The 14800-nt window shown below is 49.6% G+C and overlaps 1 pseudogene; it reads left to right on the plus strand.

Annotated features, from left to right (window-relative positions):
• Nucleotides 1-2470: 2470 nt before the first annotated feature.
• On the plus strand, nt 2471-3744 carry LOC101028377 (keratin, type II cytoskeletal 8 pseudogene; annotated as a pseudogene).
• The last annotated feature ends 11056 nt before the right edge of the window (nt 3745-14800 follow it).

Raw genomic sequence — 14800 nt, forward strand, 5'->3', positions numbered from 1 at the left:
GGCAGGAACAGGGCCCAGAAGGAGGAAGAGAGGAGGGCTGCCTCCAGCTCCCTCAGCTCTGGACCCTGCAGGGCAGTTCTCACAGGACAAAAACCAGAGGGAACCATGGTAGAGTCTGTGGCTTGGTCCCTGGTGCCCAGCACCCAGGCTCCCAGTGGAAAGAGCATCTGTCAAGGGAGCTGGGTTCTGCCATGTGGCCCTGTGCATGGTTCTCTAGACTCTGATGCCCTCAGGGACACTTTTCTCATTTATCAAAATACAACCTGAAATGTATGGGTTTCAAATGACTTTTGGCAGTAAAACCTTTTTTCAAACAAATTTCTCCACTGATCTCCAGTAAATAAAACAAACACAAACAAAGCTGGCCTGCCTGAAATGAGAGAGAAAGGCAATGTGACCCCCTTATTCAACTTGACTCACACAGAGATATGCATCCCTACCACCATCCCCCAAAAACACAGCACCTCGGAATTAGAAAGCCTTTCTGAGATGAAGTAAAACCTCCACTCGTCTCTCATGATCATAATCGCCTCTCCATGCCCCTGAGTGATGCTGTTTCACCTAACATGCCCCCACACAGGTCCCTCATACCTCACACAGCAGCCTGTTCCACACGGCAGCCAGTTTTGTTTGTTTAAACATTTCCTACTATTTTCAACAAAGATGCCATTTAATGGGGAAAGACAGGCTCTTTACTAAATGCTATTGGGAAGACTGACTAGCCACCACACAAGAATGAAGTTGGATCCCTACTGTCTTTGACCACTTCGTGCTGCAGTAACAGAATACTGGAGACTGGGTAATTTATAATGAAAAAGAATGTATTTCCTCACAGTTCTGGAGGCTGGGAAGTCCTAGATCAAGGTGCTGACATCTTTGAGCACCTTCTTGCTGTATCTTAACATGGCAGAAAGGCAAGAGAGAGACAAAGGTGGGTTGGGCATGTCCTTTTATAGAAAATCCACTCCTGTGATTACAGCATTAATCTCTTCATAAGGGCAGAGCCCTCATGACCCAAACACCTCCCACTTCCCAGCATTGCTGCACTGATAATCAAGTTTCCAATGCAAGAACTCTGGGGGGCACGTTCAAGACATAGCACTTGCTTCACACTGTGTGCAAAAATTAACTCAAAATAGATCAAAGATCTAAATATAAAAGCTAAAACTATTCAACTCTTAGAAGAAAACATGGGCAAAACTCTTTGCAGCCTTGGATTAGGCAATGGTTTTTTAGATATAACAACAAAACCACAAACAACCAAAGGGAAGAAAGATAAATTGGGCATCATCGAAATTAAAAATGTTCAATGTTTCAAAATCACACCATCAGGTGAAAAAGCAACATACAGGGCAGGGTGCGGTGGCTCACGCCTGTAATCCCAGTATTTTGAGAGACCAAGGTGGGCAGATCACTTGAGGTCAGGAGTTTGAGAACAGTCTGGCCAACATGGTGAAACTCCATCTCTACCAAAAATACAAAAATTAGCTGGATGTGGTGGTGTGTACCTGTAACCCCAGCTACTCAGGAGGCTGAGGCAGGAGAATTGCTTGAACCTGGGAGGTGGAGGTTGCAGTGAGCTAAGATTGCATCTCTGCACTCCAGCCTGGGCAAAAGAGTGAGACTCCATCTTAAAAAAATAATAAAATAAAACCATACAGAATGGGAGAAAATATTTGCAAGCTGTATATATGATAAAGAAATTATATTTAGAATACACAGAGACAATTAAGACATGTATTAGTATGCAAATACATTTACCTAATAAAATGTTGTTAACTATAAGAATTATGGCTCAATACTGAGAAGACATGGGCAAAGAATAAACACATTATTTGCCATCTGTGTGATGTTGTTAAAAAGATATTTCAGGCCCGGCACGGTGGCTCAAGCCTGTAATCCCAGCACTTTGGGAGGCGGAGGCGGGTGGATCACAAGGTCAAGAGATCGAGACCACCCTGGTCAACATGGTGAAACCCCGTCTCTACTAAAAATACAAAAAATTAGCTGGGCATGGTGGCGTGTGCCTGTAATCCCAGCTACTCAGGAGGCTGAGGCAGGAGAATTGCCTGAACCCAGGAGGCGGAGGTTGTGGTGAGCCGAGATCGCGCCATTGCACTCCAGCCTGGGTAACAAGAGCGAAACTCCGTCTCAAAAAAAAAAAAAAAAAAAAAAAAAAAAAAAAAAAAAAAGATATTTCAATTAAAACCACAGTCTTATATGGTTAAAGTAGAAAATAATGATAACAAGAGGCAGCTTCTCCATTCCTTCTGGAATCTCCACCTGATTCAGCCCACCTGCCTCCACTCCTGCCTCCCCCGTGTCCATCAGAGTGACCCAGAAGTCCTACAAGGTCTCCACCTCTGGCCCCCAAGCCTTCAGCAGCCACTCCTACATGAGGGGGCCCAGTGCCTGCATCAGCTCCTTGAGCTTCTCCTGAAGCTCATGCTGGGCAGCAGCAGCTTCCAGCATGGCCTGGGTGATGCTATGGTGGGGCCAGCGGCATGGGAGGCATCACCGCCATAATGGTCAACCAGAGCCTGCTGAGCCCCTTAACCTGGAGGTGGACCCCAACATCCAGGCCATGTGCACCCAGGAAAAGGGGCAGATCAAGACCTTCAACAACAAGTTTGCCTCCTTCATAGACAAGGTAAGGTTTCTGGAGCAGCAGAACAAGATGCTGGAGACCAAGTGGAGCCTCCTGCAGCAGCAGCAGACGGCTCAGGGTAACATGGACAACATGTTCCAAAGCTAGAGACTCTGGGCCTGGAGAAGCTGAAGTTGGAGGTGGAGCTTGGCAACATGCAAAGGCTGGTAGAGGACTTCAAGAACAAGTATGAGGATGAGATCAAGAAGCCTACAGAGATGGAGAATGAATTTGTCCTCGTGAAGAAGGATGCAGATGAAGCTTACGTGAACAAAGTACAGCTAGAATCTCACCTGGAAGGGCTGACTGATGAAATCAGCTTCCTCAGCCGCTGTATGAAGAGGAGATCCAGGAGCTGCAGTCCCTGATCTCAGACACATCTGTGGTGCTGTCCATGGACAACAGCTGCTCCCTGGACATGGACAGCATCATCGCTGAGGTCAAGGTGCAGAATGAGGAAATCACCCACCGCAGCCGGGCTGAGGTTGAGGGTGTGTACCAGACCAAGTATGAGGAGCTGCAGACGCTGGCTGGGAAGCAAGGGGATGACCCGTGGCACACAGACTGAGATATCCATGATGAACCGGAACATCAGCCGACTCCAGGCTGAGACTGAGGGCCTCAAAGGCCAGAGGGCTTCCCGGGAGGCCGCCCGCACAGGTGCTGAGCAGCGTGGGGAGCTGGCCATTAAAGATGCCAACACCAAGCTGTCCGAGCTGGAGGCCACCCTGCAGCGGGTCAAGCAGGACACGGTAGCAGCTGCCTGAGTACCAGGAGCTGATGAACGTCAAGCTGGCCCTGGACAAGACTGTCACCTACGGGAAGCTGCTGGAGGGCAAGGAGAGCCAGCTGGAGTCTAGGATGCAGAACATGAGTATCCATATGAAGACCACCAGCCGCTATGCAGGTGGTCTGAGCTTGGCCTATGGGGCCTCACAAGCCCTGGCCTTAGCTACGGCCTGAGTTCCAGCCTTGGCTCTGGCATGGGCTCCGGCTCCTTCAGCCAAACCAGCACCATCAGCGCTGAAGTTGTGAAGAAAATGGAGACCCGAGACGGGAAGCTGGTGTCTGAGTCCTCTGACATCCTGCGCAAGTGAACACAGCTGCGGCAGCCCCTCCCAGCCTGCCCCTCCTGAGGCTCCTAGAGCCCGAGAGGGAGGCTCCTGTGAAGGATTAGCACAGGAACAGGAGACCCACCTGCGACTCAGCCCTAGCCCTCAGCCCATCAGCAGGGAGTTTACTGCCTGGGGACCCCCTTGCCCATGCCTCCAGCTACAAAACAATGCAATTGCTTTTTTTCTGGGGGTGGGGGTCGAAAATAAATCCTCAGCTCTTAAAAAAAAAAAAAAAAAAAAGCAAGGAAGAAAGAGAGAGAGAGAGAAGGAAAGAGAGAGAAAGAAAAAGAATGAAAGAAAGAAAGAAAGAGAGAAAGAGAAAGAGAAAGAAAAGAATGATAACACCAAATACTGGATGCAGAGAAAATGGATCACTCAGACACTGCTGGCAGGCATGTACAATGGCAAGACCACTCTAGAACAAAATATAACAGGTTCTTAAAAAAGTAAATGTGCACTTATCATATGACTGGGAGCACCCCTAGGCAATAAAAATGAATTAACTATTGATTCATGCAACAACTTCACTGGATACTGGGAATTACACTAAGTGAAAAACACCAATCCCCGATTATATACTGGCTGGTTCCATTTAGGTAATACTGGGGGATTTTGTTTTTTTTGAGACGGGATTACTTTGTCACCCAGGGTGTAGTACAGTGGCCGTTATGGTGGGTATGGTCAGGTCTGCAGGAGAGGGCCCCCTGCAACCCCAAACCAGGAATGTCAGACGACCACCAGGTGATGATCAAGCAGTTGTTAACTGTGTCTCTAAAATAGTAATTGGTTACAGCCAGCACCAGGGAAAGGCAGTTTCCCGATAAACAGAAAACACCTGAACCTGGGGATAGGCGGCTTCCCAGTAAAATCCCAGGAGCTGAGCAAGTAGGCACATGCGCACTAAGAGGCAAGATGGCCGAGTTTAACTGGTGTGAGACCTCCTGGGGCATTCGGCTGGTAAGGGAAGAATGCCTCAGGTGACACGCATGCAACTCCAGTCAGCACACTGCACATGCTCCTCTGGCAAGCACTAGCAGGCCACTGTGCATGCTGCAGCCCACCCAAGGAAAGAATCAGGGGAGAAGGAACACGAAACCCCAGAAGTAGGCCAGCATATCAAACCTCAACTCAAAACGTCAAACCTTGTACTTTTGTCCTCCAAGTCGCCCATGTGGGCCTCTTCCAAGTATGCTTTCCTTCCTTTTGTTCCTTCTCTAAAAGCTTTTTAATAAACTTTCACTCCTGCTCGAAAACTTGCCCGAGTCTTTCTTTCTGCCTTATGCTCCTCAGTCAGATTCTTTCTTCTGAGGAGGCAAGAATTGAGGTTGCCGCAGACCCACGGGGTTCACCACTGGTATTAGTACAAACATGGCTCACTGCAGGCTCAAGCGATCCTCCCAATTCAGCCTCACAAGTAGCTTGCACTACAGGTGCACAACACCATGCCTGGCTAACTGTTTATATTTTTTGTAGAGATGGGGTTCTGCCATGTTGCCCAGGCTGGTCTCAAACCCCTGAGCTCAAATGATCCACCCGCCTTGGCCTCCCAAAGTGCTGGGATTAGAGGCATGAGCCACCGTGCTGGTCAATTACTGTGGAACTAACAATAGTACAAGATTGTAGAGATTAGTGGTTGCCAGGGATTAGGGAAGAGGGAATATTATAAACAGGCAATAGGATTGTCTAAGGTCAGGAGTTCAAGACCAGCCTGGCCAACACGGCAAAAACCCGTCTCTAATAAAAATACAAAAATTAGCCAGGCATGGTGGTGCACGTCTGCAATCCCAGCTACACCCTAGGCTGAGGCAGGGATAATTGCTTGAACCCGGAAGGCCGAGATCGTGCCACTGCACTCCAACCTGGACAACAGAGTGAGACTCCATCTCAAACAAACCAAAAAAGGTATAGTAAGGATTCTTATAATAAACTGTTATGGAACTTGATGATGGTCACATAAGTGTGCACATGAGATAAAATTGCATAGAACAAAATACACACATACTAGCAAATGTATCGAAGACTGATAAAATCTGAACAAGGTCAATGGACTGCACCAAACTCAATTTCCTATTGTGATACTGAACTGTAGTTATGCAGGTGGTTACCATTGGAGAAATTTTGACGAAGGGTGTCTAGAGCCTCTCTGTATCACTTCTTATAATAACATGTGAATCGATGATTATCTCAAAATATTAAAGCTTAAATTTTTAAATTTTAATATACTAGACACAAATAAGGCAATAAAATAAACAATATTAGTAACTTTTTAGTGCAGATGAGGGGTTAATCAACTTTTAATTTTGCATTTTCTCAATTTTCTGCTATGTGAATGTAACGTTTTCATTTCTAATTATTAATGGATTTGATTGAACACAAGATGAGGCCTCACGTGAAGGTCACGTTGGGGTAAGAGCAGGTGACTCCAGCGTTCAGGCTGGGATACTAACCCCCTTCCCTGCGAGGCTCATGGCCTTTTCCTTGAGTGCCTTTTATGAACCAAAGAGCCATTCCTGGTGGAATGATGTGATGTCATCAGTGAATCTAGACCAATGCTCTGGAATCTTGGAATGCATTGGACCCGAACGCTTGGCTACAGCCAGCGCTCTTTTCACTCCGTGGTGGGGCTGCACTCTGGGTAAGTGTACGCTCCATTTCAAGGGCCTGGAACTCCAGAGAGCCGGGAAGGCACTCACTCAGGGCGGCTATCACTCACTCCCGTACTAGACAAGTCTCGGATCCTGAACTATCTTCTCCCAAGGAGTCTCAGGGATGGGGAAGGGACCACTTGTGAGTCTTCAGACGGAGGATTCGGGATGCAGCAGGAATAAAAACAGTTTTTGAATTGCGAGGGAAGAGAGAAGAGGAGGGAATGAGGGCAAAAAAGAGAAGGAAGGCGGGCTGACGGGAGAGTGAGCCGACTCCCGCAGAGAACCTGGCCATCAGTGGCTGCCGTGAGAGTTTTGGGGAGTCACAGGGACAATGGGGGAGGAGCAGGAACAGAGCATCTACCAGACATGAGGAAGATGTCCAGCCAGGGGTAGGTGTCACCAGCCTTCTTGGTGGGGGGATTAGGCACTGCCTCAATCAGTTTCAAGGGCTACTGTAGGCAGGTCTGGGCCACTCTGGTCATATTTTTGAGCCAGGCTTGATTGCCCATGAATTTACAGTGGTTCACAGGGATACTTAGGCAGAGCTGATAGCATGGAAACTAAGGATACCAGGTCATCAGCTTGACCCTGCTGGAAATGAGAGTGAGGCTCAAGTGTCACCACCGTGAGCCATCATTCTGGGAGCACTTGTCAGACACGAGTCCAAATCCCAAATCCGAAGTGCTCTAGCCAAGATCAAGGAACAAGCTCTAGACAAGTTAAGGCATCATTTTCTCATCCAGGAATCAGGTACATTATAAACCTTATCTCACAGATTATAAGGATTAAGTTTAGGCAATTCTTAGTGCACAGATCAACATCTAATGATTCATAAGTAATCAATAACTATTAGTTACTATGATTGCAATTTTTAATTATTATTATGTTTCATGAGAAGCAGGTTAAGCAGAAAGAAATGGCCTGGTTGGAATCATGTTCAGTCCCTTACATTTTTTGGTACCCAGAGAAGACAGGATCTCTGTGAGGTACACATCAGCTGCTCAGAGACTGCTCCAAGGCCACAAGAGCCAGCAAGGAAGGGCTGGAAGAAAGCGCGTGCATGGAAAGGAAGGCAGGTGCGTGTGCGGTGGTTTACCCTTAGCCTACGGTCCCTGAATGAATGAAGGGTGATGGACCCCCATGGCCCCGGCACCATCTCTCCTTCTTCCTTAAACTCTCCTGAGTCAGATTCCACAAGGGGAAGGGTGTCAGAGTGAGCCAGGAGGTCACTTTCCTGCTCACTTTTGTAGCTATGGAAGACAGAAGACCAGAGAATTCTGCATGTGTCTCCATAGAGGAGTCCTCCAGGCAGAAAGAGCCATGGAAAGAGGCACAGGAGAGCAGCTTTTGCCTGGCAGAGAAAGGTAAGTCAGTAAATTTATTCCTATCCTTATTTGTAGATAAACGCAAAGTGGACGATGGCCATTCCCCTTATCCCCTCACATATCACATTGAAAATCCCGAATGAGTGAGAAGGGAGGACCCAGCGTTTCCCACTGGGTCCCATCCATGATCACTCAGGGTCCTCTCTCCCTGCAGCTCCTCTGGCTGCCACTTCTGCCTCATCAGTGGCCATCCCTGAGCAGAGCACCCAGGGGAAGAGGAGGCAGAAGAAGAGGAATGTAGGGGATGTCAAGGCAGGTGTGTGCCCTCCATCATCCCTCCACCTCCTTGTCCCTGCACGAAGGGTCGGGTACTGCTGCATGAACACTTGTCCCCTTGTTCACATGAGGCAGGATCTGGTCTTCAGGGTGAGCTTAAGGGAAGGTCCAGGGGTTCCCAGGTGGGTCACATCTGTGCTCACTGGGGTCTGTCATTTCCACAGCTCCCCATTACGGCAGCCCCTCCACCTCCAGCTCAGCCTCCTCAGGAGCTGTTGCTGACCTGAAGTCCTGGCAGAGGAGGAACCACAATAGGAACATATGGACTGTCAACTATATTGGGGGAACAAAACTCAGGATGAACAAGAGGAGAAGACCCAGCTACCGCTCTGAGGACCAAGAAGCCTTCTATCGACTGCTGGGTATGTTCTCCGAGCCGGCGGCGCCCAGGGCCCTGGGAGCATGTGCAGACTTCCCGGGGGCTCCAAGAAGCCCAGGAGGCCTGGACACAGAGCTGCCCCTGTTCCAATGGGGTGTGATGGGTGTTTCCTTCCTTCACGTTCTTGGAGGGAAGGAAAAGAGGCTCATGGCTGAAACACCAAAGGCTGTACCCCTGCCCACAGAGACCCAGTCAGTGATCCCCACCGGTCAAGATTCTAGAGATTAGTAATGAAAGGACAGGCGAGATCATGCTCTCTGTGCTCAAAGTGGGAAGAGACAAAATGCAAACAGCATATATAGAAATCGGCTGATCTCAGCCAGTGATAAAGGCAAAGAAGGAAATTTGTTTCAAGGCCATGATGCCTGGAGATGGAGTGTGAGTGAGGACAGTGAGTTTAATGAAATGAAAAACTCAGAAATGGTCTGCCCGAGAAGGTGGCAACAGGACCAGAGGCAGGATGAGTGTGGCAGGGTGGGGGACAACACGGAGGTCATGCCGTTCACTACACCATCACCAGCCTCATGTAGCTAATTATGTTTAATTTTACATGATTTAAACACACTTTCAGCATTCAGTTTATCAGTCTTGCTCATCACATTTCAAGGGCTTAACAGCCACGTGGGGCTGGCAGCTGCCATAGAGGACAGCCCAGGTAGACAGCACCTCCGTCATCACAGACAGTGCTGCTGGATACTGTGCTGCTGGACAGGGCTTTTCCAAGGGCAGGCTTACTGGAGAAGAGACAGGGAGGGGGTGACCATGAGCCGCCCACCCTCCCTGCTGCACCAGGGTCACCATCCTGGGGGAGGGACAGACGGGTCCTGGCATTCTCAGGTCTTCACTAGGAAATGGCCCCTCCAAGGGAGACCTCAAATCAAAGATGGGCCTCCTGCAGAGGAGCAGAGGTCAGGTCACACCTTCTGGAAGGCAGCAAAGTCCGGTGAGCCCAGGGGCCATGAACCTCCCCACCACAGCCCCGGCACTCAGTGGCAGTGGGACAGGGAGCCTGGCACAGCCACAGTATAATGGAGTGACAGGTCGAGGGATCACAGAGACCCAAGGCCACATCCAAGCTTTTAAGTTGAGGCAAATTTGTTACACTTTGAGACCCAAGTCACATCTCTGCAGTGAACGAATCTATCATATCCCATTGCGACCCTGTTGAGCATTAAATAACAGTAGCAACATTTGTGCAGTTGAAACTGACCCTGTGTCAATGTGGGGAGTAGCCGCTGTGGCTGATGCAAGGCCGAGCACTCCCTGGAGGAAAGGCAGCTGGGCCCCTCCCACGAGAGACGAGCTCAGGGAAGCTTCAGCTTTTCCTCCTTTCTTCTGAAACATCCCACAGCCGCACACTCGGTCCTCCTTGCGGGGCCTCTCCAAGACCTCATGGCTTCTTCCTTCCTTTGCAGAGGATCCCATTATCCAGAGCTTCTTGGAAGCTGACATTTTTCTCAAAGTGTCTGACAAGGTACCAACAGCACTGAAGCGATAAGGGACAAGGGGTCTGCAGAGTCACCGCCCCATGGGGGACAGGCAAAGAGAGTAGGATTTCCGTCTGGGAAGGAGAAGATCTGGAGGGATGCACCCTCAGTGGCAGAAGGGAGGGCACACTGCCTGTCCCTGCCCTGCCTGGAGTTACTGGGAACTCCTCCCCACCTTCCCATTGCTTGCCTCGACGTGGCACAGGGACGTGAGACCCACAGCAAGTCCAGCCCTGAGCCGTTCTGCACCCTGTCCTTTGGGTGGGGAAGGACCCAGGGCCCGTGCAGCGCCCTCTCCCGCTGCTCCTCCCTGGCTTCCACACCTGCCTCTGTCTCCGGCAGTACCTGCTGTCCATGGTGGTGGAGTACTTCGGCCGCGTCGGGCTGCCTGGGCATCTCTACAATCGGATCCACTTCTTCCTGGCCCTGTGAGCACCTCCTCAGGGGCCCGCTCTGAAACCTGCCCAGATCCCCGAATCCCATGTTTCCTTCATCCTGTCAGGGCCACTCTGCTGTGCCCATGTGCTCAGGTTGTTCTTCTTGGTCACAGAGCAGACAAGACCTTCAGGCGCCACTGAAGGTGGTAAGGAAGGAAAGGCAATGAGTAAGGTCCTGAGATATTGAGAGCAGTGGGAAAAACACCACTTGCTGCCTGGAGACTGAGTTACCTGAAGACAGAAGCCCCTGGGAGATGACCTTGTGAAGCCCAGAACCTTGTCTCTGGTTGGGCACAGCACAGGCACCACAGGCTAGGAGTTGAGGACACCCTGGGGCCCCTGTAGATCAGGTCAGCTGCAGAGAAGGCTCCCCCAGACCCTCTCTCCTGGACACACTCTGCCTGGGCTCATGGTTCTTCCAATGTGACCTCTCCCTCCTGTCCCACCTGAGCTGGCAGCCATGACTCAAGGGATAGGCGAGCTTCCTGTCTTTTCCTGTGCCAGCTACATTGCCTCCGACATGGAGGAGGACAACCCCACGTCCAAGCAAAGCATATTCCAGTTCCTGCTGGGCAAGGAGCACTGGCCAGACCTCTATAAGGAGTTCCTGCAGCTGAAGATGGAATTCTTCCATGCAATGGGGTACCGAGCCTGGGTCACCCCAGAGCTGTGTGAGGAGGTGTGTGGGGGATGCCAGTTGGCTGGAGAGGTGGGGGGATGAGAGCAGGTCCGGCCCCCCATCCAGTGCTCACTCCCCTGCATTTCCCTTTCAGATCCAGGCCCAGAATCCACATCACTGGGTCTGGAGTCGGGCACGTCGGTGCGCCCCATAGGTTCCCAGGGCAAGGGAACGACCCGGGGGCCTCGACGGGTCTGCAGATGGTCCAGGTGCGTGTGAGCCCTGCTAGGGCTGTGCAGAGTTGAGCCAGCCCCGTCCTCTACACCCCCGAAGGCCCCTCCTGGGCTGAGGGGCATGTGGAGGCCCTCCTGCATCCTATTTTAGACTTTATTCACGAATATTACCACAGAGAGGGCTTTGAGAACTCCTGTGGTAAGAAAGTGTTATATTCTCCAAATGAACTTGATTATAGTTACACGCTGTGCAATACCAGATCTCAAACTGCATGTCAATTTTTTAGGGAAAACTCTTGCAAATGCTGCTCTTGGTAATAACCTCTGCACGGTTTTGATCTGAGGTTAAAATTTTAAACATAAATATATGAAACACCCTGAGGTTCATCCTTTGTGGGAAAGGGACTGTCACCACGGTGGTTCTCGAAGGAAAGAGAGATGAATGTCCGCACCTCCTGCTCTGTTGTGTGTGTGCTCTGCTCCCCAGGAAGCCAGCTATACTGACCCAGGCCCTCAAAGGGTCTCACTTCTCACAGGCAGGAAGAGCTCTCAGGGCTCTCTGGTCTGAAAAAAATTGGATCACTAGAAACAAAATGGAAAAACACACATACTGAACTGTGAGGATGGACATAATAGATGAGGCATTTATAGAAAACAGTCCCCTGTCTAGCATTACACCCTTTCAAAGTGATTTCTTTTTGGAGAGAGAGAGTCTCACTCTATCACCCAGGCTGGAGTGCAGTGGTGCCATCTCGGCTCACTGGAACCTCTACCTCTCAGGTTCAAGTGATTCTCCTGTCTCAGTCTCCTGAGTAGCTAGGATTACAGGCGCACACCACCACGTCCAGCTAATTTTTGTATTTTCAGTAGAGACAGGGTTTCGCCACGTTGGCCAGGCTACTCTTAAACTCCTGACCTCAAGTGATCCACCCGCCTTGGCCTCCCAAAGTGCTGGGATTACAGGTGTGAGCCACCATGCCCACCCAATTTCTTTGGTTTAAATTTAGTTTTTATCTTTGTATTTACTTGAAGTGGAGGGGAGACCTCTAGTGAAATGCATAAGAAACACTTTGCCTGGGCACAAGGTTGTATCAGAATAGTCCTGTGAACAGCCTGCCACACTGCAGGCTGTGATGGAGCCTATTCTGACCCCAGGAAAAAGACAGCGGGAGAGAAGAAGGCAGAAAAAGGGTGCTCTGAGATAAACCAAGTTGGGTATAACCTTCAATTCACCTACATGGTGGTTGGTTTTTATTTGAGATCTCAATCCAAAGAAAAATAGCAGTTGTTGGTCCCTCATGGGCCTCATCACTTCTAAGAGCAGTGGGGAGAGACAGTTGACCTAAGCTCTGCTCTGATGGGCACTGGGGGGTGCAACCCTCAGGAATCTGCCTTGCTGTGCTCTGATCTCCCTCTCTCTTTTCTTGTCGCTCCTGCCCACTCCTGCCTTCCCCCTCCCCCAAAAAAGAAGCAGCCCCTTTCCCCAGGCTCCAGGCAGCCGCAGAGGGGCAGCACAGGCTCCAGCTATGCCAAACCACTCACAGGAACACTGGCCCCCAGTCTTCAAGTGGGTATTGGCCAACAAAGGTCACACGCCCTGGATGTCCTGGGGAAGGGAGGGTCTAGCAGTAACTCAGAGGAGGCACCAAGGGAACCAAAAGACCTCCAGAGCAGGAGTCACAACAGAGGCTGAGGACGGGAAGAGGGAGAAGGGATGGAAAGTCTAGAATGAGTCCTGGACCTTCGAGGAGGAGGACCTTGAAGGAAGAGGCCAAAGATGACTGGAAGAGGCAAGGAAGGGAGGGAGATGAGAATGGGAGAAACAAATGAGGCAAGAGGAGACGTGCCCACCATAGACATGCGGTATCTTGGGGCAGTTGTACACAGAGCCCTTCCTGAGCAACCTGCTGGCTTATCCAATGAAGTCTTATTCAAAGAAGAGACGACTAGGGAATTTCAGCCAAAGGATGATGGAAGGCATTGAGCCTCCTGGGGTGCAGATATGAGGTTGAAACAAACGGTAAGTAAGAGGGAGGAAATGATGGCTAAGCATATGCTCGGACATTATAGAAATAACTTTTTAAATGAGAGAAGAAAGGAGAGAAAAAGGGGGCTGATGAGGGGAGGTCAGGGATGGGAGTTCAGGGTCCTAGAGCATCATCAAAGCTGGGAACAAAACAGTGGCAGCCAAGGTAAGGAAAAGGGGGACTCAAGGAGTCCCACAAAGATTCCCTAAATAAAAAATAAACTATAAATGTCAAAAGTAACGAATACAACACATTTTTAAAAGCAAAGAAAACAGACCAAATAAAGACACACAGCAAATATAAGATACACAGTAACTATAATATACGAAATGAGACACAGCTGAGATTGGTCATAGTATTTCTATTAATAAATCTGAACTTGCCACTAGAAAAGCTCTTCAGACTAATTTATAAAGCAAACCCCATCTCTGTACTGTTTGTGGGAGATTAGACTTCCATGATTCAGAGACAAAAACAAGGGGAGGGAGGGAAGGGACGAAAGCACACACCCTCAGTGAGAGAGGGAACCACTCTCTTGTGATCTAGAAGCCAAGGAAGAATAACTCAGGCTCGAAACCTTCCAGGAGACTAGGAAAGACACTTGGGTGGGGCCTGGGGGGCGGGGGTTCTGAGCATCAAAGTTCACAGAGCCAGGAGGGTGGCCAGGCATTAAAAGTGATCCAAGAGATACAGGCTGGTCTCCTGCAGCTTGATTTGCTCACTGATGTTTCAGTTTTGCAGCTATACATGCATAGCTATTTTGGACAGGAAATTTTACTACGGAGTATCTTACAGAAAAAACAACTGCAGGGGCCAGATACTGTGTCTCTTCACCTCTTTATTTCCATGGGAATAACTGATTTTACCACAAAATTTCTGGTAACTGCAAGGTTCCCAAGGATCTCATAATCAAGAATTAAAGAGATCAGCCAGTCCCATAAAAAAGACTCTTGTCTGGAAGCAATACTGTATTAGTCTGTTCTCACGCTGCTATAAAGACATACCTGAGACTGGGTCATTTATAAAGAAAAGAGGTTTAATTGGCTCATAGTTCTGCAGGCTGTATAGGCTTCTGCTTCTAGGGAGGCCCCAGGAAACTTACAATCATGGCGGAACGCAAAGGGGAAGCAGGCACATTTTTCACATGGCTGGCAGGAGAGGAGTCAGGGGAAGTACTACACACTTTCAACCAGATCTCATGAAAATTCAGCATCAGGAGAATAACAAGGGGGAAGTCCACCCCCAAGATTCACTTCCCACCAGGCCCCTCCTCCAACACTGGGGATACAATTCAACATGAGATTTGGGTGGGGACACAGAGCCAAACCGTATCAAACAGAGTTACTGTTCAGCCCTCTTTAGCCCACAAGAATTGAACATTTTCTTCTTGAGTCCTCTGGAAACCTCCAGCTGCAGATGACCACAGTGCTATGACCTGGAAGACCCAGTCCATGCAGCCCTGTAAGTCTAGGGTGGAAAGAGTAGGCTAAGGGGTTGAGTCCCTCTCCTCAAAGTGGCCACTGAATGGCAAACCCAGAACCAGCAGA

The sequence above is a fragment of the Saimiri boliviensis genome, chromosome 1 (assembly GCF_048565385.1).
Source record: "Saimiri boliviensis isolate mSaiBol1 chromosome 1, mSaiBol1.pri, whole genome shotgun sequence".
In the NCBI taxonomy this organism is placed as follows: Eukaryota; Metazoa; Chordata; class Mammalia; order Primates; family Cebidae; genus Saimiri; species Saimiri boliviensis.